Below are 20,770 nucleotides of genomic sequence, written 5' to 3' on the forward strand. Positions count from 1 at the left end.
CAGCTACAATCCTTACTCAGGATCAGTAGATAGTGAGGATCCAGTGGATAGCATTGTGTCGTGCCCTACGATTGGCAGGTACGGATGCTCGAAGTGGGAATGAGGGCCGGGCGGTTGGTTGCCTGGCCGAATGGCTGGCTTGGTAGAAGGAAGGTACGATGCTGATTGATAGGACCGAATAGGCGATGAGGATTCTTCCCTAGTTCGATGGCAGGTACGAATGAATGCCAATAGCCGCTTCCCCCCTTTGATGGCATGACAGAAGGAAGCGAGTTTACGAGCTTGAGCCGATAGGCGAAGGGGCTCGACCGATAGGGAGAGAGTGAGGGTCCGAAGGAGCTCGACCAATAGGGAGAGAGTCCGTTAGGAGCCGAAGGCCCGTAGGGTGAGCCGATAGGCGAATGAAGGTTGGATGAGCTGCTCGATGGATGCGCGGTAAGAATGAATGATGCTTGGCCCCAAGGAGCATCACATTGGCTTTGAAGCAGCTGCATGGTACTGGCATTTTGTAGACGTGGTTCGGTTATTCCCATTTGTCTCTATCTATTGGTGGGGAGGTATATGAAGGAACGAATAAGTGGATTGAGGAATGAAAGCTCGAAGACAAAGAGAACCAGGCTCTTCCAAAGAATGACTGCTGCTTTCCCACCCCCTTTGATTAGCGTTTCAAAAAAAGTATATACTTCCCTACCTAATCTCTCTTTATTCTGGCACATAAATGTAGGGATCAAAGAGATTATGGCAGATCATGTTCACCAAGAAATGATCAGAAATTGCTATTTGAGATTGTTCCATTTAATCGTAATCAAAGATCTTTTCTTGTTAATCGTTTCTTTTCCGAACAAATCTAAGAACCTAATGGATCGAACTAATCCTTGGCTGCTACGAAACATATCGGCCTTGCGTTGCGGAAGGAACGTTCTACTCTGATAAGGAGGCTGAGACTGAGAGCAAGCAACCTCGTTTTGCCGTTTCCTTCACGGCACGGCCCTGCTCACCAGGAGGAATCTTTGATTCATGGCCGGAGATCAAGGCACAGATCGGTCCGAAGCGAGCTGCTGTTAAGCCTGCTTCAAAACGGAAGCGCTAACGCGCGCCTTACTAATAGGGGGCTTTGAAGCCCCCTTTCACGTAAGGCTTGCTGGCTGCTGAAAAGCCGTTGCACGCCTGACAATCTATACTAATAAGGGCTAATAGGGGGGGGGGGGAAGCGATGCCCTATTAGTAAAGGTTTTGAAGCAAGCGGGGGCCCCCTATAATATCACGCCCTATTAGTATAGTATTAGTAAGGGAAGTTGGCAAGTCGCGTAGGCCCCCATACGTGATAAGGGCTAATAGGGCCGTAGCGCGCCCTTTTTGGTAAGTCTTGTTCTACCCTACCCTTACTAATGGAGGGCCCCTCTCACGCCCTTCTTAGTATGGTAAGTCAGGCGCGCCTTACGTGAGAGGGCCCCTCTCACGCTACTAACCTAAGAAGGGCGTTTATGGCGCTAGCGTCAGGCATTCTTTTGAAGCTGCTTGCAGCTCCAGCGCGCTACGGCGTCAAAGCCTCCGCTTGCTGCTTGCAGCTTGCTGATCGCTGTGTTAAAAAATGACACGAAGCTAGATATGAGTAGATGTTGGTCGAGAACGAACGTATCTCATTCACAATGGAACAGAATGGTCTCGCTCGATGCGCCATTTGATTTGGTGTATATTCACCATCAGAGTTCTGGAAACTTCGAAACTCAAACCCCAACCTAGAAAAGAATGCTACAATGTTCGAAATTCTCAACTTAACACGCCCCCTAACTTCGCGACCTCCCACTACTTCATCTACCGAAATTACCGGGCAGATCTCATGTATTCTAGCATTCAACCAGCTCATGATCCTTAGGCTATACAGCATGGAGCAGGCAGAGAGATGAAAGGACCACAATATCCTGCTTGCTTGATCGGAATCGATTCTATGATTGAATAGCAGAAGTGCTACTTAGTAGTAGAAACTCGGAGAGACAGACAGAGAGGGGACTCTCTCATACCTGCAAACTCCTAGGTTGAGAAGTAGCTCCCTTGTTTTTGGTAGGAATAGTTCCAGCCTTTGTTGCCCCTCGGTAGAGTGAGTCTACTTAGCGAACTGGCAGGACGCGGAGATCGATTGATCAATATGCATCTCGAGAGTTGATGGTTGACCGCTGCCCCCTTGTCTTGGAGGCTCTCCGGCCGGGGAGGCAAAGGGGATTGCTATCGTCACCTTTTCTTCCGGTGCATGTGAAAAAAAAAGTGACGAACCCATTTTTTTTGGGTCATAGGTTGATCCAAAGAACGAGAGTCGGCTTCCTTAAGTCCGTTGTTCCTCAGTAGCTCAGTGGTAGAGCGGTCTGCTGTTAACTGATTGGTCGTAGGTTCAAATCCTACTTGGGGAGAATTGATAGTTCTCGCTTTTCTGACCTAGCGACCCCTGTCCTTCTCCTTAGTTTCTAAACTAGCAGAATCGTCAAACAGGACATCCAAAGTGAGAAGTTGATTGTTGGTTTTGCAAAACCTCACTCTCGTATAGGTGAACTTGGTTCGTTCAATTCTTAAGAAGAAGAAGGATCCACTGGGAATGAATGGGAAGACTGGAGTAGTATCTTCATTAGCCGGAAGGAATTAGTCTCCACTAGTGTCATTCGAAGAACGAACAAGAAAAGGGTGACTGTTTAGGTAGGATGGATGGATGTGGTCCAATGGCTAAAGCTCTGCCAGCTTCTTGTAGACTGGCAGTCTCCGAGTGGTTTTTGGGTGGGATGGTAGAGATTTTCTTCGCCACTAGTGGCAACGAAGTCCTTGGTAATTAGCAAGGGGGAAGGAAGATCTCCACTCATTCATTCAGTGCCTGCGGTGAGGCGCGACCCACAACAAACGAAGGGGGAAAGCTTGCTGTAGCCCTCTTTTAGTAGACTAGGCTTGGTAAGCGTAAGCTATTTAAGTAGGCTCGCTTCTAATCTAAGTAGGCTCGAGAAGGGTAGGCTCGCTACTTCGCTCAGCAGAAGAGCCCTATGAGTAAGGGCGCTAGCGCGACATACTAATAAGGGCTAATAGGGGGCTTGACTTGTTCACTTACTAATAGGGCTAATAGGGCCCCCGCTTACGTGATGGGGGCCCCTTAAACGTAGTCAGGTAAGGCCCCTAAACGTAGTCAGGCCTATCACGCATTAGTCTTGAGTGAAGTTCGCTTGCTGCTCGCCCCTATCTCTAAAGGTCAGTAGAAGGGAAGAAAACATGGTCACTCCTTTTAGGAACATGGCTCGTTCAGTCACTTCACTCGCTGCTCGCTGGCTCGTTCATTCACTTGCTCATGAACTTGCTGCTTCGCCAGAAGCGACTAGTCGCCTCCTTTCCTCCGCCGAAAGATGCTTAGCCAGAAGCCCTTACTACGTTTAGGGGGGAGGGGGGCTGGGGAAGGCCGACGACTACATGAGGGGGAAGCTGTCGTAGAAGCTTTGCCCCTTGCTTTACAGAGATTGTTATGAACTGACTAAATGACTAGATTCTCCCGGAACGCTAGTGAAGCTAATAGTATGAGTTCCCTTCAATCAAATCAATAAGAACGAACGCCGCCCTCCTTCTTATTCAGGAACCCATTTGAGGGGGGCCTCGGCCCGGGAAGGGGAGAGTGGCCGAGTGGTCAAAAGTGACAGACTGTAAATCTGTTGAAGGTTTTCTACGTAGGTTCGAATCCTGCCTCTCCCACTTGTTGTAGACTTCAGAGAAGAGAAAGGAGGCATTCGTCAGCGTAGGAAGGCCAACTGAGCGAAGCTCTTTCTTTTTTGTTTGTGGCCGTGCCGTGAAGTGAAATTGTATCGTATGTTAGTTAGAGAGGTTGGCGAACTACTACGATCTATAGATTCCTCATCTATATCCAATCCCAACGAGAATTGAAGCGAGTCGCTTCCGGCTTGGCTTGTAGTCGTAGTCTTTCAGTCTCTGTAGTCGGCATTCCTACACGCATGCGCCCGCCGGAATGCCTCCTTGGTTCGGGACGAAGCCAAGCAGATACATACGATAGGCGAAGGAAGCGCCCCCCATTTCATAGCGCCTGGGGAACGCAAGTTTGATCGAGGATTGGAGAGGAGAGGTGGAAGAAAAGGCTCGGGATGGATTTAGGAGACTTTGTGCGAGCCGTATGCGGTGAGAGTCGCACGTACGGTAACGAGGGGGGTTCGCGTCTATACGTGTAGTGTGGTGGTTGGGCCTACCCACCCTATTTGTTCCATGATCTATGGGTCTACTGGAGCTACCCACTTCGATCAATTAGCCAAGATTTTGACCGGATACGAAATCACTGATGCTCGATCTAGTGGTATTTTTATGGGGATTCTATCTATCGCTGTAGGATCCCTATTCAAGATCACTGCAGTTCCTCTTCGGGCGGCTGTAGGACGGACGGCTGCCTATAGGTGGTAGGGTAGAGTGGGTGGTACCGCTCTGATTGCGGCCAATCTTCCTAAGCGCGCGCGGGCCGGGCTTAGAGCGCGTGAAACTCATCACTACCTCGTAAGGGCGTTGAGACCATAGCATGTTACACGAAAGCGCCGCTTTCTCAGGAGTGTTGTCACACAGCTGCCCGCCTAGAAGAGCCACTCGTTCTGTAGTGTTGTCACACAAGATAAGCACGCCGCCCGCCTGCTGGCCGGGCGAATCGAAGTGATCTTCCGGTCAACTGTCCACCCAGTCAAGTGCAAAAAAACACAGTGGAATCACGCAACGCACGCTGCTGGTGTGCTTCCTGCCCACGAGGAAAGAAAGAAGAGCGACAAGGTTCAGTTCAGATTTGACTGTTTGCAGCATGGGAGCTGATTACCCAAAAAATGCCTGGGAACAATGAAAAAAATAACAAAAGATATCTCGGTAACGAAAACTATAGGGGGCTGTATTGGCGAGATCCAACGGTGAACAACTGCCCAAAATAAAAACCGCCTGGAAGTCCGAGGACCTTTAGTACCGTACCCTACCCCCGAACCAGCAGCCTTCGCGCCAAGCAAGACCGCCCTTGTCCCTTTCCTTTCTCCATTCAGCCTTCTTCTTTGCTTTGTTCCAATAGAGTCTAAGGCAAAGCTAAAGTGGTTCGTATGCCTACCTTACCTACTTGACGAAAGGGAACGAACTTCGTTTCGTTTCCGGGTTTATGGATTGGATTTAGTCAGCCTCACTCCTTCCTTTTGATTATGTCGTGACGCTTTGGTTACCGGCGAACGCTTCCAAAGGCGACCCTCTCGAGTTTCCGGCTCTTTCCTAGAATGAAGTAGCCTTTCGTCGCCTTACTAATAGGGCCCGCCGCCCTTGAGTCTTATGGCAAGAAGTCACTATCAAACTGCTCGCCCTACTGAAGTACCAAAGGTGCGCGGAGCCAACGAGTTCAGTCGTTAAGCGTCACGAGTCTACTTTGTGACTAATTAATTGGTTTGCGACTGAAGGATCCTATTGACTAAAGGTTCTTCGGTTTCCTTTAGAATGGATGTTGCTATGAAGCCCCTACTACTTTGATTCAAAAGGCGAACAGCCCCCCCTTATAGTCGTATGGGTTGGGGTGCTTGTGGGAAGCTTTATGGATATGAGGAATTCCTCAAACAAAAAAAGGCAAAGTCGGGTATTTGACGAAGATCTTTCTATCAATAGATAGGAAAGGAATGAGTGTTCAATATAGGGGATAGCATCCATCTGCTCTCTCTCATAATGTATGTATTTCTTAATTGATTTCAATTTAGAGAGAGAAGATATAACGATATAAAATCAAATCGGGAGATGATAAAGGATACATAGACATCTAAAGGGATGTCTATTCTCTGCCTCTTTCTTTTAGAGAGCAAAAATCAAAAGATATCTCGTTCATCTATCTCTTGTCTATCTATCCATTGATTCTATCTATGAATCAAGTCAAAAGAGTTCGTTTGTTTTTGGGTTCCCCGAAGCCCGGAATGGATTGGATCGTTTCTGCCAACGAAATGAACGCGGAGCCCGTTCCGAATGCTTATCCGATCCGGAAGTTCTAGCGAAGAGAATAAGATGCTGCTCCCCCTCCCCCTTCTCTTGTACTTGGCCTTTCCCGCTTTGCTAATCTTCCCCTCTAAAGTGGGCCCGGCGGCGGCGGGCGCGGGAGGAAGAAAGTTAAGAGAAGACGCTCTTCTCTTAGGTCCTTTTTTTTCAGTGTAACACAGGAAAGCGCCCTCTTTTTGTCATCCCTGCAGCTTCCCAGAGGCTTTTTTGGTATTGAACGCATGGCGTAGCTAGGACCCTTCCAATCATGTTTGAGCCTATGTTCAAACCCCCATAGCGAAAGAATGCCCGCCAAGTTCAGATAAGGGAATGCTTCCCCCAACCACTAAAGGAAAGGCTCAACGAAGGGAGGGAGATGCGGCGGGGGAAGGAAAACGCTTTCGGAGATCGAGATTGGATTTGTTTTTCATCGAAAATGAAGAAGGCCGAGGATGGCCTACGGTGCGTGTTATCTGAAGGGCGAAGAGAACACGCTTTTTCGACCGCGGTGGTATGATTGCCGGGCCCTCTCCTCGTTCCGCCCGCTGGCCTATTGGGATAGCAGCCTTCGGGCTTTGCCTGCCCTTTCTAATAAAGAATTCCGGCTCGGCCCGGGAAAGCGCTGGCAACAAAAGAAAGGAAGGCGTCCATGTAGCTGCTGCGCCTGCCCACTGAGCAGCAGGTTTGGCATCTACTACAAAAGAGAGAATCCACTTAAGATAACCACGCCTCTGCTAGGCAGCGTGTGGAATGGCCGAGAGCGGACCTTTTTGGATATATAATCCAAGTCGAGAGTGGAGTTACGGGAACAGCCGTCTGATGGAAAACCACTTTCACGTTCGGTTCAGAGAGCACTTTTTTCGTTGAGAATTCCTCGTTCCCTTTCGTGTGAATTCCCCAGCGGCGAATTAACAACTTGTAGGGCCCTATCTATTCCATCTCTCGAGCCCCGAAGAAAACCCCCCTCCCCTTCGGACTCCATTTCTCTTTTGACTCTATATATGCGGGCACCTGATATCTATGAGGGTTCACCCACCCCGGTGACAGCATTCCTTTCTATTGCGCCTAAAATCTCTATTTCTGCAAATATGTCACGTGTTTCTATTTATGGTTCCTATGGGGCTACATTGCAACAAATCTTCTTTTTCTGCAGCATTGCTTCTATGATCTTAGGAGCACTGGCCGCCATGGCCCAAACGAAAGTAAAAAGACCTCTAGCTCATAGTTCGATTGGACATGTAGGTTATATTCGTACAGGTTTCTCATGTGGAACCATAGAAGGAATTCAATCACTACTAATTGGTATCTTTATTTATGCATCAATGACGATAGATGCATTCGCCATAGTTCCAGCATTACGGCAAACCCGTGTCAAATATATAGCGGATTTGGGCGCTCTAGCCAAAATGAATCCTATTTCGGCTATGACCTTCTCCATTACGATGTTCTCATACGCAGGAATACCCCCGTTAGCCGGCTTTCGTAGCAAATTCTATTTGTTCTTCGCCTCTTTGGGTTGTGGGGCTTACTTCCTAGCCCCAGTGGGAGTAGTGACTAGCATTATAGGTCGTTGGGCGGCCGGAAGGTTGCCATGAGTAAGTCAGTTTGGGGGACCGAAGGCAGTTCTCCGTGCACCGGACACGTAGCTTACCGAATCAGTTGCGACACGGATGGGAATGCATGCTACGAAAGAAAGGGTCGAGTATGATACATCAACCGTCTACTCAATATCCTTGTACGAGTCCACAATCACTACACGAGATGAACCTGGGTTTGGTGAATTGAAGTTGGCCTTAGGTGTAATAGGACTCCCAGTTACTGCGCGAGATCGTATACTGAGGTGCTCCCCACCGGTTGTTGGAACGACGCGAGCTGGGCCGGGCCTCGATTCAGAAAGATGAAGGGAAAGAGGTGACTAATTCCCCATCTCATTGGGGGCGGAAAACGAATCGACATCTTGATGTGATACAACCCTTTCTATTTTTGTTGGGAAAGAACGGCGAAGTCCATCCGAACCGTCCAATGAAGAATAAGAGGAGAGCAAAGCGCCAATGGCGCGCGAAGCGGGCACGGAGAAAAAAAAAGTGTGGAGGAGAAGCTGCCGAGCTCATTCCCTTCGCTTCCTGGGCCCAAAGCAGTGCAGTGTTTCCTGGCCAAATCAAGGATTTGGGGCTTCTTGCTACACTACATATATATATATATATATATATGTATATATATATATATATATATATATATATATATATATATATATAAAGTCATCTATATGAATAGAAAGATAGATCCATCCATCTATCCTATCTGATTTAGATTTGGATATAAAAAAAAGAATTGATTTCATTCAACGTTTGATTCAAAGAACTGCGCTTAGCCCCCCCCGCACATGAAATTGAGATTGGAAAGATGGACGCATCCGTCTTTCCAATCTTATTCTCATCTCCTATCGACTCATCTGCTTTCCCACCGGTACCGGCCACCATTTCAATGATGTATATAAAGGACTTGACCAACTCTCCTGGTTCTGAATATGATCCAAGCTCTGATCAACCGGTACAGAGCCCGCCCAATAAGGCACTACCTGCTACCGGAGAGGAAGGCGAAGTCTCTTTGTTCCCCCTCTTCTCTATCCGGCCCCACCTTTCTATTCGATCCAATTTCCACCAGTCTTTTCTTCCGCTCCCCTCTAAGCTGCCAACTATCGGTCCAATGGTTCCCCAACCAATGGATCCAAGCCCGAGGTAAGCATCTGAACGAGAGGAAGGGTAATCATCGGAACCAAGAACGAGCTAATCTCCATCTCCATATTCGAGTCCATCGACAGAATCCACTGCTTCTTCCCCTGACGATTCACCGGAACCGAACCAATCAAATGAACATCCATCTGCCTCTTCTCTGTCTTTGTCTTCGATACCTAGGCTGGTGACGCCTCTTCTGATCCATCATCCAATGCAGTGGAAGCCCGGAAGTTGAAAGTGTCTACCTGGGGCAGCGGCGAGTGAAGCATCTCATTCGAGTTCTCCATTTGTGACCAATGAACCTCCATCTGACCCACCGGAAGAAGCTATTAAGCGGCATAGGCCCCCATAAGTAGCTCTATCTGACCCCACGAGGCGATTCCTTCCATCCGATCCAAGCAACTAATCTCCATCTCATTGATTGCCCAAGTTCCGGAAATTAGCTAATTCGGTGATTTCAAATAGAGTTGGCGATCATAGGTGCACTTCTCCCCTTTCCCAGGCGTCATTCCATCCATCCGCAAACTCTTTATATACTTATTGCCCATCGAACCCGTTTTGCCAGTTCCTCGAGTCGCGTTCGGTCACAGCCGTAAAACACACTCTGAATTTATAGAGGATTCGAACCCCTACTGCTGAATGCACTATTTGTGAGTCCAGTCAGCGGGAAACCAACTCATATTCCAGTCAGTGGGGAACCGGATATATGTATTAACGAATAGCCAAAGAGGGAAGGAGTCACTAGCCGGTCTAGAATCACCTACTTCCGGCCGGATAAAGCAGCCAGCCATCTCATTCATCTCTTTCTTGGCTCACCCACCAGTGGATAATCGATCACTTCCGTCAGCGGGTTCAGGTCTTTTCTCGACTGCTAAGGATACGGTGGTGGGGGAGGAGGAGATGGTGGATCGGACAAGGGAGGAACTAGTTTTGTTTTGCAAGGTCCCCTCTTACCAGTCCAGTACTTATCTTTTCAGTGAGGTAGGGGCACAGTAGGAAGAGCTCAGGAGCTAGCAAGGTGGAACGGGGTTTGCTCGCGGTCAAACGGCGCACGATAGTCAAGTGGCGCATAATAGCTTGTCAGGTGTACGTTTGACAAGGACTTGCGCAGAAGATCTGCAACCAAAAGAATCGAGGCTTCCTAAGGCTGAGCGAAGCGAAGGAGGAGAGCCATTATTGTTGGGAGAGCCACGTCATCTCTCAATTATCGAGGAGCGGATGTGGGATATCGTAATCCGGCTGCGAGTTGGGCGGGAACAGGCGGTCATTATGACAAGTCAATCAAGGGCAAAGAAGTGGTCAACCTCTTCCTCATTTTTTGTTCTTTTACAGAGTGCTTCACAGCTTCACCTCTGTAGAGTGCTTCACGGCTTCACCTCTGTACCATTTTAAGTCACAGTAGTATCATAGTTTTCTCTTGAAACATCTTTCTCTTGAAAGATGTTTGGATTATTTAGTATATGAGGTTTTATTGTTCATGAGATGATTGATTAAACTTGTGCTCAAGAGTTCACGTTAAGATTAAGGTAAGAGAAGACCTAGAACCCAGTCTAGTCTTATCTGTATGCCCATGGATTGGGGCTGGGCCAAAGTCAACTTATTCTGACAAACATGGGCATGACACAAGCACTATCAGACTATTAGTTCCTCATTTAGGTAACATGAACTGGAAAATGGAGTAATAATAATAACTCCATCTGTTCTGTAGAAGACGGAACAGTCAGACCCAATGCAAATTTGAATTTATCCTCGTGCTATTGGCATCGCACAACAACCATCACCAACAGGTGCTCAGCAAAGTTGTGCTTGGAGGACAACAAAAAGAATTGGACTTCACTATATAAGGTATCTAAAGAACTTAAGAGTTAGGAGCCATGCTTGGATGGATCCCAGTTACAGGTCAACTAATAGAAAACCAAAATAACTACAACATTACAAGAAATAAAGTATGCACAATAGACTCACATGCTATCAAGATCAATGAACTCCGCCTTCACCAGCACAGCTGTAAGCCGATAAAGCCCGAAAGCGTAGAGAGAGAGTAAAAAGTCCTATTTAGTTTATTTTAGGGTATGTGGGACAACCAAGATCTTCGTGAGAGAGAGAGAGATGGGTCCCATTCATTCAAAAGCGGTATAGGAAGTATGAGATAGGGGTTTTTAAGGACAACCAAGCATAGTGTTCTGATGATCCTCCCAAAAGGTCCTCCAAAAAGCTTCCAAACCCTCTTCCCATACTTAGGTTTAGGGATCCGTATTGATCCCTAGCTTAGCATTGGATGTCATATAGAACAAGGCTTTCTTAGGACGATCAGATTCTCGTCATGATCGATCCACGTCCTCGACAAAGTCAGTGATAAAGTCACGAACAAGATTTTGCAAGTCAGCGTCGATGATCTTCTCTCCGTTTTATACGGTAGCAAACAAGAAAGGGTGCCAAGAAAGAAGATGTAAGCAACAAAGAAATAAGAACTGCTTGTTGTACAGTAGCTTTGTCAATAGCCATATCCTGCATAATCATATAACCAGGAGATAATCACTAAGTGAAATGTTGCAACGAAAGTTGTAATACAGACCATAGAACAATAGAACACTAAACGGCGGACTGTCGCACGAGCAAAGATCATAGAAGCAGTATGAAGGACGAAAGTGATTAATAGGTTTTGGGTCTGTTAAAAAAACAGGGAGGGTGTTAGAGGGAGAGAGGGTGTTGGTCTTTGACTACACTGAAGAACTAATCCCAACATAACAAGAGGACCACTTTTGCTACAACATTCTCAACCTTCAGGGCTTTCCTGATTAGAAAAAGTCCACTTGAAACATGAGAGCATTAGCTCCTATCTCTTTGTTCATCCATGTATTGATCGTTCTATTCTTCATTCGCTCCCCTGGTACCTGTACAAAACAAATACTTTTAAGCCTTTCCATCTGATCAGGCCCTCGTATTTAAGGTGGTTTTATGTAGAACCGCTTGCAGCCCCTTCCTTCTAAGGTTTTTATCCCTCCTCTCTCCTTATTCGCCACCATCCTTCGTTTGCGTAAAGTGAAGTTTGTTCTTGTTTGATTGTCTATCCGAGTCTCCCATCCCTTACTCTGTAAAGTGAGGGTGGGAGCGAAGAGTGTGACAGTTAAACTAGACCATGGAACGTAGCGTCCGCGAGTTCCCTTTTTTTCTCTCTAGGTTAGCATAGTTGTAGTTGCTGTGCTGTTTGTTGTTGTTGCCCCTGGTCTCGAATCCCGCCCCTAGTTGCCCTTGTGTTCTTTTTAGGTATCTGATCTTGGTGAGTGTTCTTCGCTCGATTCCCGCCCTTCCCTACTTCTGCGACTCTGTTCCTGTTCTTTGTGACGGTCCAAGGTCGTACCAAGTCTTCTCTCAGGCAGAGAAGACTTGGTACGACCTTGGAACACGGTGGGAATAAGATCACACAACCAATAGAACACGGTGGGAATAAGATCACACAAATGGGTAGGTCTTAAGCGTATGGGTAAGACTTACAAGGGCAATTCCATGGCTTTATGGGAGAATCGGTATACTTGGTGCGTAGGCAGGCCCAATCTCAATCCCGATCTCAGGAGCTGTCTCGCTTCTGGTGGAATCTCATCTTCGAAAAAGGAACTCGATCATTATCATTAGCCAGTCAACTCAACCCCGTTTGCCTCTCCGATTGAATCTTCTCCTCCAACTCCAGGCTTCTCTTCCCCTAGTAGCTTTCGAGCTTTCTACTCCTTCCGTCTAAGAACAGGGGCAACTCTGATAGCCGAGTTCCCCTCCTTAGCAGTTGAGCAAGTTGCATCTCCTTGTCGTCTGCCCGTATATGCCGCTTAGGTTGTGTTGTCAAAGAAAAGAGTCGTCCTCCCTATCGTAATTGACTCCTTCCCTCACTCCTTGATAGTCGACCTCTACTGCACTGCCGAAAGAAGCTAAGCTGATGCTTCACCAACTCCAACTCAACTGCGCCTCCTCCTCCCGGACTCCTTTACAGTACAGTCGTCCTCCCTTTGGTTTCCTCATTCTTTAAGCCTGAAAGCCTATTTCTTCAGTGGAGCTCCCGGCCCGGCGGTAGGGCCAGTGTTCCGTGTCAACATTCTCATATTCGAACAGGTAACAACCAACCCTTTCACTCATCAGACATTTTCGATTCTATTATCGGCTTCAGCTTATCTGACATTCGATTATCGACTTCTCTTCTCTTATACGAGACTCTATCTCGCTTGCTTGTTTGCTAGCGCTCCATCTGTTGAAGCAAGCCAATGCAGCTTGTTCTATCTCCCTCCTCCCTTGCCTTCGTTCCCGATTCCTTGACAGAAGTGCGCACAACTACACCCTCCCTCTCTTTGCTCGGTCCCTCCCTGGTAGAGGCGGCACGCTCTCCCCGTTCTGATTGGGCATCTCACTTGCTTGGTGGCCAAAAGCAAAGGATAGTAATTCAGTGCTAAAAACCCCGTCTTTACTGAAATTGAATGATTGTAATTCGACCGCTACTTAAGAAATCGGGTTGCAAGCCAAAAACACGACACGGGGGTTGGGGACAATGCATGCTTCAATCCGCGATTAAGTCGAGTTGATGTTCCGTTCCTCTGTGAAACCTGCTCAGCCGATACGAAATGATGCTTCCTTCTTTTAGCGTATGCGTATATGAGATTAGCATTTAAATTGTCGTGGCGGCACCCTATGTCGTCTGGCATTCAGCATCACCTGTGCCCGGATCCGCTCCTATTGTCGACACTAGCTTGGTAGCTTCGTTTCAATCCCCGAAAAAAGCCCTGCCCTTTTCCTTCGATTGAAGATTTGCTGGAGCTGCCTCTGAGAGCACGGGATAGAACTAGGGACCTGCCTTGGAATCGAGATGGAAGTGGAGGAGGAAGTTAAAGAGACGGATGGGGAGGCAGTCAAGGTTTGATCGGACTAACCAACCATGGGTTTACTTTTTAGAATGCCTCCTATATCGTGCCAGATATTTCAAAACATGGGCTTAACCAGCCATTACCATTTGTGGAGATTCAGGATCTGAAGCCCTATTAGGTAAGCCCTATATTAGTAAGGGGCTACTCTTACAGCAATTGGGGGCTTCTTTTAAGCCAGCCCACCAAAGAATTCCACCTCGACTCCCCTCTACCAGAGAATCCCTGAATTCTGGGCACCTGCTGTAGCAGCAGGGATGGGAAAGACAAATAACCAACCATTGGACTGCCTTCCTCTCCAATCAGTCTCCTCCTTAGAATTGACGAGATCTAGAGTCTTGGATAAATCCCCTGGGGTCGATCAACCCTAGAAGACTCGATGGCGTAACAGCCCAGTGAATAACCTGATTCAGAGAGATAACCCGGTCTTTAGACACTCGCCCTAAGGTAAGAGGGGTTGGGCCAGATGCGGAAGCAGTTCCAGTCCCAGCTGCTGAGGTGGCGTAGTTACAGGCGGGAGCAATAACAACAGAAGCTGCGGAAGATCCTGCAGTAGTAGATTCGCTTGTTTGCGGTGGAATAGATTCAAGCGCTCTATTAGTAAGGGCCAGTAGATCCAGTTGATCGAGTAGTTGAGTTAGTTGCTTTTGCAGTTGATTCTAATCCCGATGTTGATCCGACGCTTATTACCGGTGATAGTCGCAGCACCAGGAGCTTTCAAGGGAGGCAGACATGTATAGATAGTAGCTGATAGTGGCATACCTTCCGGATCAAGGGTCCCACCCCTTCCGGGTAAACACCCTCTACGGGCGAAATACCAGCAGCGGGAGGAGCAGCAGGACCTATGGAATAGCCCGCATCCCTTCGTTTGATTCCAGCTCCACTCGCATGAGTAGCGGTTTATCCAGTACCAGCGGGACAACCAGCAGCAGGAGGGGCGGGGGAAGAGGCACCCACTGGAGCAGAGGGAAACGCAGGAGCTGCGGAGCTATAGGCATGAGAAAAATCAGCGACAAGGGCATATGCCATTGATAGACCGGGTTTTCCATTGCCTATGAAGACAGCCTTATACTAATAACAGAGCATGTGTTCTAGTAGTTTTTCCCTATCCGGACGTATTACTGGTATGCCATACCTCTCTGCATATCTGTCTGTGGATACGCATGGAGCGTAACGAACCTCACTTTCTATAGTGTAGGGAGTGGGCTATCTTCACATAGAGTGGTTATCAACCTATCCTATATCCTATAGAGTAGGTAGTTACCCAGCCTTTATTGAAGTGATGAGCTTTCAAGATGAAGAGTCTGATGTTCCGGATCAATCAATATTCCGAATTCCCCAGCGAAAAAAAAAACTTGTCCGAAGGCTGGCTGCCCAGCTCAACAAAAGCCTGGCAATACAACTGCTTTTCAGCCGTATCTTACAGGTCCCTTCGCTTCACTGCTTCCTTAGGCGACTATCGGACTCTAAAGGTATGCTCTTGTCTGGCAGCTACAGGAAGGAGAAGGGGATTTAGACTAGGCTACTTGTCTTAACAGTCCCCCTTAACCCCCGGAGGGGGAATGAATCCCTACACCTAACCGTTCCGCCCCCTATGAATTATGCCCCTTCATGGGAGGTTACCTTCGCTACACTCGCCATTGGGCAACCTTAGGGTTGTTAATGCCAGTTGTTGTTCTCTCTAAAGCAAACTAGCGGGGCTTAGTCAATCTAGTCGCGGGTTGCCTAACTCGAACAACTTACTCATAACCAAAAACTAGCTACTTGTCTTGTCCGAAGGCAAGGCAGGAAGGATGGTTGGTTTAACTACGGGTCTTCTCCGAAAGGAAAAGGAAGGGAATAGATTGACCTTAGCTACTTGTCTGAAAGCCGAAGCCGGAAGGCGAAGGCGAATACTGCTACTAAAGCTGCTAACTGCAGTTGCCAATCTTAATCTTAATAGGCCAAAGGCCAGGAAGACCGGAAAGCCTACTTCGCTCATCAAGTCGTTTCACCCCCTATGACGTATGCCCCTCTTGCTTGAGAGGCTCTCTTCGCTTCGCTTGCTAACTCTCTCTCTATATAGAGGTTCCCTTCGCTTCGCTTGCTAACTCTCCGGAGTCCCGTAGCTTGCTTCGCTTGCTGCTTTTCAGCCTACTCTTTCACCCCTTTATTAGTAAGGTTGCAACTTCATCCGGCTATTGCTAGTAAGTTCAGTATCAAGCCCTTTCTTACTTCTTTTAAGGAGGCTAAATTACTACTAGTCGGTCAGGCAAGGAAGGCATGGCCCCCAACCTAAAGCAAGCACCCCACCATAGTCAGACGTTGAACTAGGGTTGTAAATGCCTGGCTTAATTCTCCCAAAAAGGAAGAGGCAAGGTTCCCCCTCATCTTCCTACTTCAGGTGCGAGATCTATGACTTAGCAGCCTGTACGCCCATGGTTCCCCTTCCTATCAGCTTTCTCCGGTGACTTATCGATGGCAAGGCTACATGCCCCACCTCCGATCCCAGAAAGAAGAATGATGCTGGTTCCCCTATCTGATTCCTCAATCGGGCGAGAGACCTATGACTTAGCTCGTTCACCTCCTCTCTCTGTGAAAAGGACAGCTACCTGTGCTTCTTCGTCCTTAGCTGGTTAGCCTCTTCCTTGCCCATAGTGCCCCATCTCTATGGGGCACAGAGATGTCTAAGCTTGGGGCAGAGAGTCCTTACTGTCGTAACCGTACTTTAGCGACTTTTGCTACTGAGACGTTTCAACGAGCTCAGTTCTCAATTGTTGAAGTTGTCGAACCTAAGCATTCGCCTAGCCAGCTGCTATCGATGTCATTAGTTGTTATTCTTTGTCATTTCTGCTACGGCAAGGCTCGCTACTTGATCTGTTGATGCGCTTTCCATAGTCGAAAGTAGGGGTGAGACCTATCGGAGCGGCTAACCACGCTTATAGCTTGAGAAAGAAGGCATCTGCTAGAAGGATGGGGTTGACACATCAACTTGCTTTTGCTTTCCGGATGTGAGAGTTGCCAAAGGCGGTGAAACCCCTGTTGATTTCCTTTCACCAGCTAGCCAACTGCCTCAATTCACTAAGTTCTCTGCTTTAGCTACTGCTATGTTTCAACAAGGTCAGTTGTCGATTAAGAAGTTGATTCGTGCCATTGAAAGCTATCCTCGTTTCTCTAAGCCCGAGGACTATCTATTTGAGATGAAAGAGGCGCACCTCAATCTATGTTTTGTAAGGCCCGGCTCTGTCCTGTGTCCGCATAAAGGTTCCTTCATTCGTTAAGTTAGCTACTCAAGTCTTTCAACAGGGACTCCGTGTCATTTGTTTGCTCTGCTATTGGTTACTTTCCCAGGGCTATCTGCTTAGACAAAGCGTCTATCTTATTATTAGATGCCCGCCGTGGGTGATCTATCAATGTCTTCCACCAACTGTGCTCTTCCAATGTCCGATCAGCAACAGTCGTTACTTCAATAGTTGATTTCGCATCTGCCCGCACTTCAGTGCTTGGATTGCTCAATTGCTTTCAAATTGAGTACTTAGCTGCCCATTTCCTATTCTTTCTTGTTAATAAGTTAATAAGTTGTTCTTTCCCCTTAGTTACTACATGGGATAAGCCGATCTCGCGATCGCTACATTGGCTTCATCGTCTTGGCTTTCTTGCCTAAATTCTGTACTTGGTTAATGGTATACCTAGAAGCCTTACGGCTACCTTCATTCCAACACTTCCGGTCGATGTTGCGCACCCATAACCTGGGTATTCAAGGTTAGCTCTCTCTCTATTTCCTTAAGCAACAGGTCAGGTCAGGAGGTATGGTTGTCCCACGAATGACATAAACGTCGCGGTTAGAGCTCGTTTAAATGCTGTTTCCAGCGTCAGAATCATGGGAGAGTCACCAACTTGAAACTGATGTCAGTTTGATGACCGAGAGAAGTCAGTCTTCTGTAAGTGCTCCGTCAACCTTGTTCTGTAAACCGTTTTTTGAACCGTGAACCATTAAGTACATTTCTTCTTCCAAGAAAACCCGAAAACCTTCACTTTGAACCCAACCAACAAGTCTCACCGTACGAACCAAGACCTTAACTGGAACCATACGAAAAGTATTCTACCTACGCAATTAGTGTCCCATCTTCGTCTACAGCAACACATGATTTACTTGATCATCAGGATTATTGAACAGATCAATTACTTCATGCCCTACCGTTTCAAAGCCGGAGGTGAAAGTGGTTTGGTTCCCCCTCATCAAAGGTTGCCTGGCCCTGTACTACACCAAGACCAGTCCCTATACTGTCATCCCTTGTGTCTAGAGATAGAACCAACATGATGGAACCGTTAGAAGAGTGCCAGCGAGCTCCGATCATTCCTTGGAAAATCAAGTCATTGCTCTAGCCCTCTTAATTCAATGATTAAGGGCCCCGGGAGGAAACTTCGGAAAGAAAGCCTACAGGTTTGGTTGGTCTGGTTGTCCCCCCGGCGGTGGCCGGGCGGGCCCTGGTTCAATCTTGCCGATTCCACCTAGACATGGCTCAATAGAAGGGTAAGGTAAAGTGTTCTTAAAACAAAACTATCAGTGCAATAGCTTCGGAGCCTTACTTAAGAGGGCTTCTGTTAGGTCCTCTACGGACAAGAAAGCCTCTTGGCTATACTCTACCGTCCGCCTCTGGCGGTTCTTCCCTTTTGGCTCGGCAGAGCTGAGCTGGGTTCCACTTTGTAGGAAAATGCATAGGAAGTCCACGCAGCAAACCGAGGCCCTGCGTGCGCCGGACCGCCGACGAATAATAGGTACCCCCACCCCAGGCAGAGTTAGTGAGCCGTGTAATAGGCGACCATTTCGCTCGGTTCGGGGGGCACTTGAGTCAGCCGCCGGCACCCGGCTGCGTCTTGACCCCTATCCCATTTTTGGGCCAATTCCCCCTTCGTACTACCAAAAAATGAGATTCTTGCCGAATCCGAGTTTGTTGCTCCAACCATTACAAAACTAATACCTATTCCGTTTAGTACTTTAGGTGCTTCTGTAGCGTATAATGTAAATCCCGTAGCGGATCAATTCCAACGAGCCTTTCAAACTAGTACTTTTTGTAATCGACTCTATTGCTTCTTCAATAAACGCTGGTTCTTCGATCAAGTTTTGAATGACTTTCTAGTCAGATCGTTCCTGCGTTTCGGATATGAAGTCTCATTCGAAGCTTTAGACAAAGGTGCTATTGAGATATTGGGCCCTTATGGTATCTCGTACACATTCCGACGATTGGCCGAGCGAATAAGTCAACTTCAAAGTGGATCTGTTGTGCGAAGAGTGCGTTATGACCCGTGGCCGCCTGCCTGGTGGGGGCAGGTCCTCCGTTGTGGGTAAACGGGAAACCCGACTCTACGAACCCGAGGAAAGGCTGCACAGCAGTAGTAGAGGCATTAAGACCGGAGCTTTTTGTAGTGCTAGCAGGAATGCAAGTGAATGAATCCGCGAGTGAAGTGCGTAAGCCTGCATAGGGCGAGCTTTAAGAGAGAAGGGAGTACTAACCTAATAAGGGCGTTTAGGGGGGGGGGGGCTTCACTTGTTCACTTACTAATAGGGCGGCATAGGGGCCTCCCATTAGCCCTATTAGTAAGTGATGCTTGCTGCTTGCTGTCTACTTCGCGAGCCATCACTGCCCCGTTCTTTAACTTCCCTTCTTTCGTCCGTCCACGAGGCTGTAAAAAGAGAGAAAGGGGCGGCTATCTAGCGGGAGTCATGGCGGTTGTATGCCACGAGGTCCCTATGGACAAGGGGACAAGTGAATCATCGCTTTTGGGCGCAGGCAGCCCTCTACCATCCATCCCATTGCATTCCATCGTCTCGTATTGTACTGTACCGTATCAGACCAGATACATCTATTGAGAGAAAGGGAGAATGATACATAAATAGATTCTTCATTTTGATATTGATAGGGATCCCCATTCATTCCGTTATTCCCGTCACTACGGATTGATTGTCCCTACCTAACTACATGGTAGTGGTCTAGGGAGCGCAATTGCTAGAGCACGGGAGAATGAAGAGTAATGATTTCAGCAAGAGCAGCCGGACAGACTACTATAGTGAGTCTAGTGACTACTAGAGTATAGTAGAGTAGAGTTGAGTAAAAAGGTATAGTATAGCAGCCTTTCCGAGCGAGCCTCTGGGATCTCCTGTAAACCCCCATGATGTGGTAAAGGGAGGATATTAGGGGAAGCAGTGAGTGGAGATTCCCCTGCAGAGAGCCGGATGAGGGGATACCTTCACGTCCGGTTCGGAGGGCGGGGATATCCCGACCCTACTATCATTATGCCTTTGCAATGTTACTTGGTTCAACTCCATTTGTGACCTTTTCTCGTATGTGGGACTCTCTATCTTCTTGGGTAGATAATCGATCATCTTTCATTTTTATAGTGAGCCGTTTTTATAATAATAAGTAAAGTCAAGAATCAGAATCGAACTGGAGGAGCTTGCCAGGATGGCTTGGTAAGCAAGCAACCTGTTATGTAGGCGCCAACTCCCAGTTCTTTCTCTTCTTTCTTTTTGAGTTTAGTAACAGTTCATCAAAACAATTGTCCAAGATTGCTAGATCGAGCACGCGACGCGCATAGTCTTTAGTCCAAGAGCGAGCGGGTTTTCTCCTCTTCTTCATGTCTACTACTTCCTTGCCTCTCCCTTTTCAGAGATCTCCTTGTTCTCTTCCCAGATTTTCCTCCATACCTTCGCCGCCTTCTTCATGTTGTTCCATCCTTCAGGGATGTTCGGTAGGTGTCCGGGCCTCCTTAATTGGTTATGGGACTGGCAAGCGTAAGTAAGCTTTACGACCAAGATCTACGAGCTCACCTGGAAGAAGGAAACCGAAGGTTGGGCTAAGAGGACACAAGGGTATGCTAGTAGCTAGCGCTACCTTCCCATAAGCAAGCTCGGGTAAACAGATGAGATACAGGCGAGCTACGGGAACTGGAGTTAGAGCATGGAGCTAGTCGTTCCAGTAGTTCTTGTTGCTAGCGAGTTGGTCGAGTGAAAGTTAAACAGTGAGTTAAACAAGAAGGGACGAACGAATTATGGAATGAAAGTGTAGAGCGCGACTGTAGCTAGTGAAATAGAAAACCAATCTGTAAATCTGTCCCCTTAGCGTACTCCCTTTCTCTTACAAGTCAGCTTCGCATAGC

At 47.6% G+C, this 20,770-nt stretch overlaps 1 non-coding gene across 1 annotated transcript; it reads left to right on the forward strand.

Annotated features, from left to right (window-relative positions):
• The first annotated feature begins 3,631 nt into the window (after positions 1–3,631).
• Positions 3,632–3,714, forward strand: TRNAY-GUA (transfer RNA tyrosine (anticodon GUA)). The gene has a single exon. It is a non-coding gene; the product is annotated as a tRNA-Tyr (tRNA).
• The last annotated feature ends 17,056 nt before the right edge of the window (positions 3,715–20,770 follow it).

Source organism: Tasmannia lanceolata, unplaced genomic scaffold (genome assembly GCF_043159265.1).
Source record: "Tasmannia lanceolata isolate RefF3 unplaced genomic scaffold, GAP_Taslan_0.1 ptg000002l, whole genome shotgun sequence".
In the NCBI taxonomy this organism is placed as follows: Eukaryota; Viridiplantae; Streptophyta; class Magnoliopsida; order Canellales; family Winteraceae; genus Tasmannia; species Tasmannia lanceolata.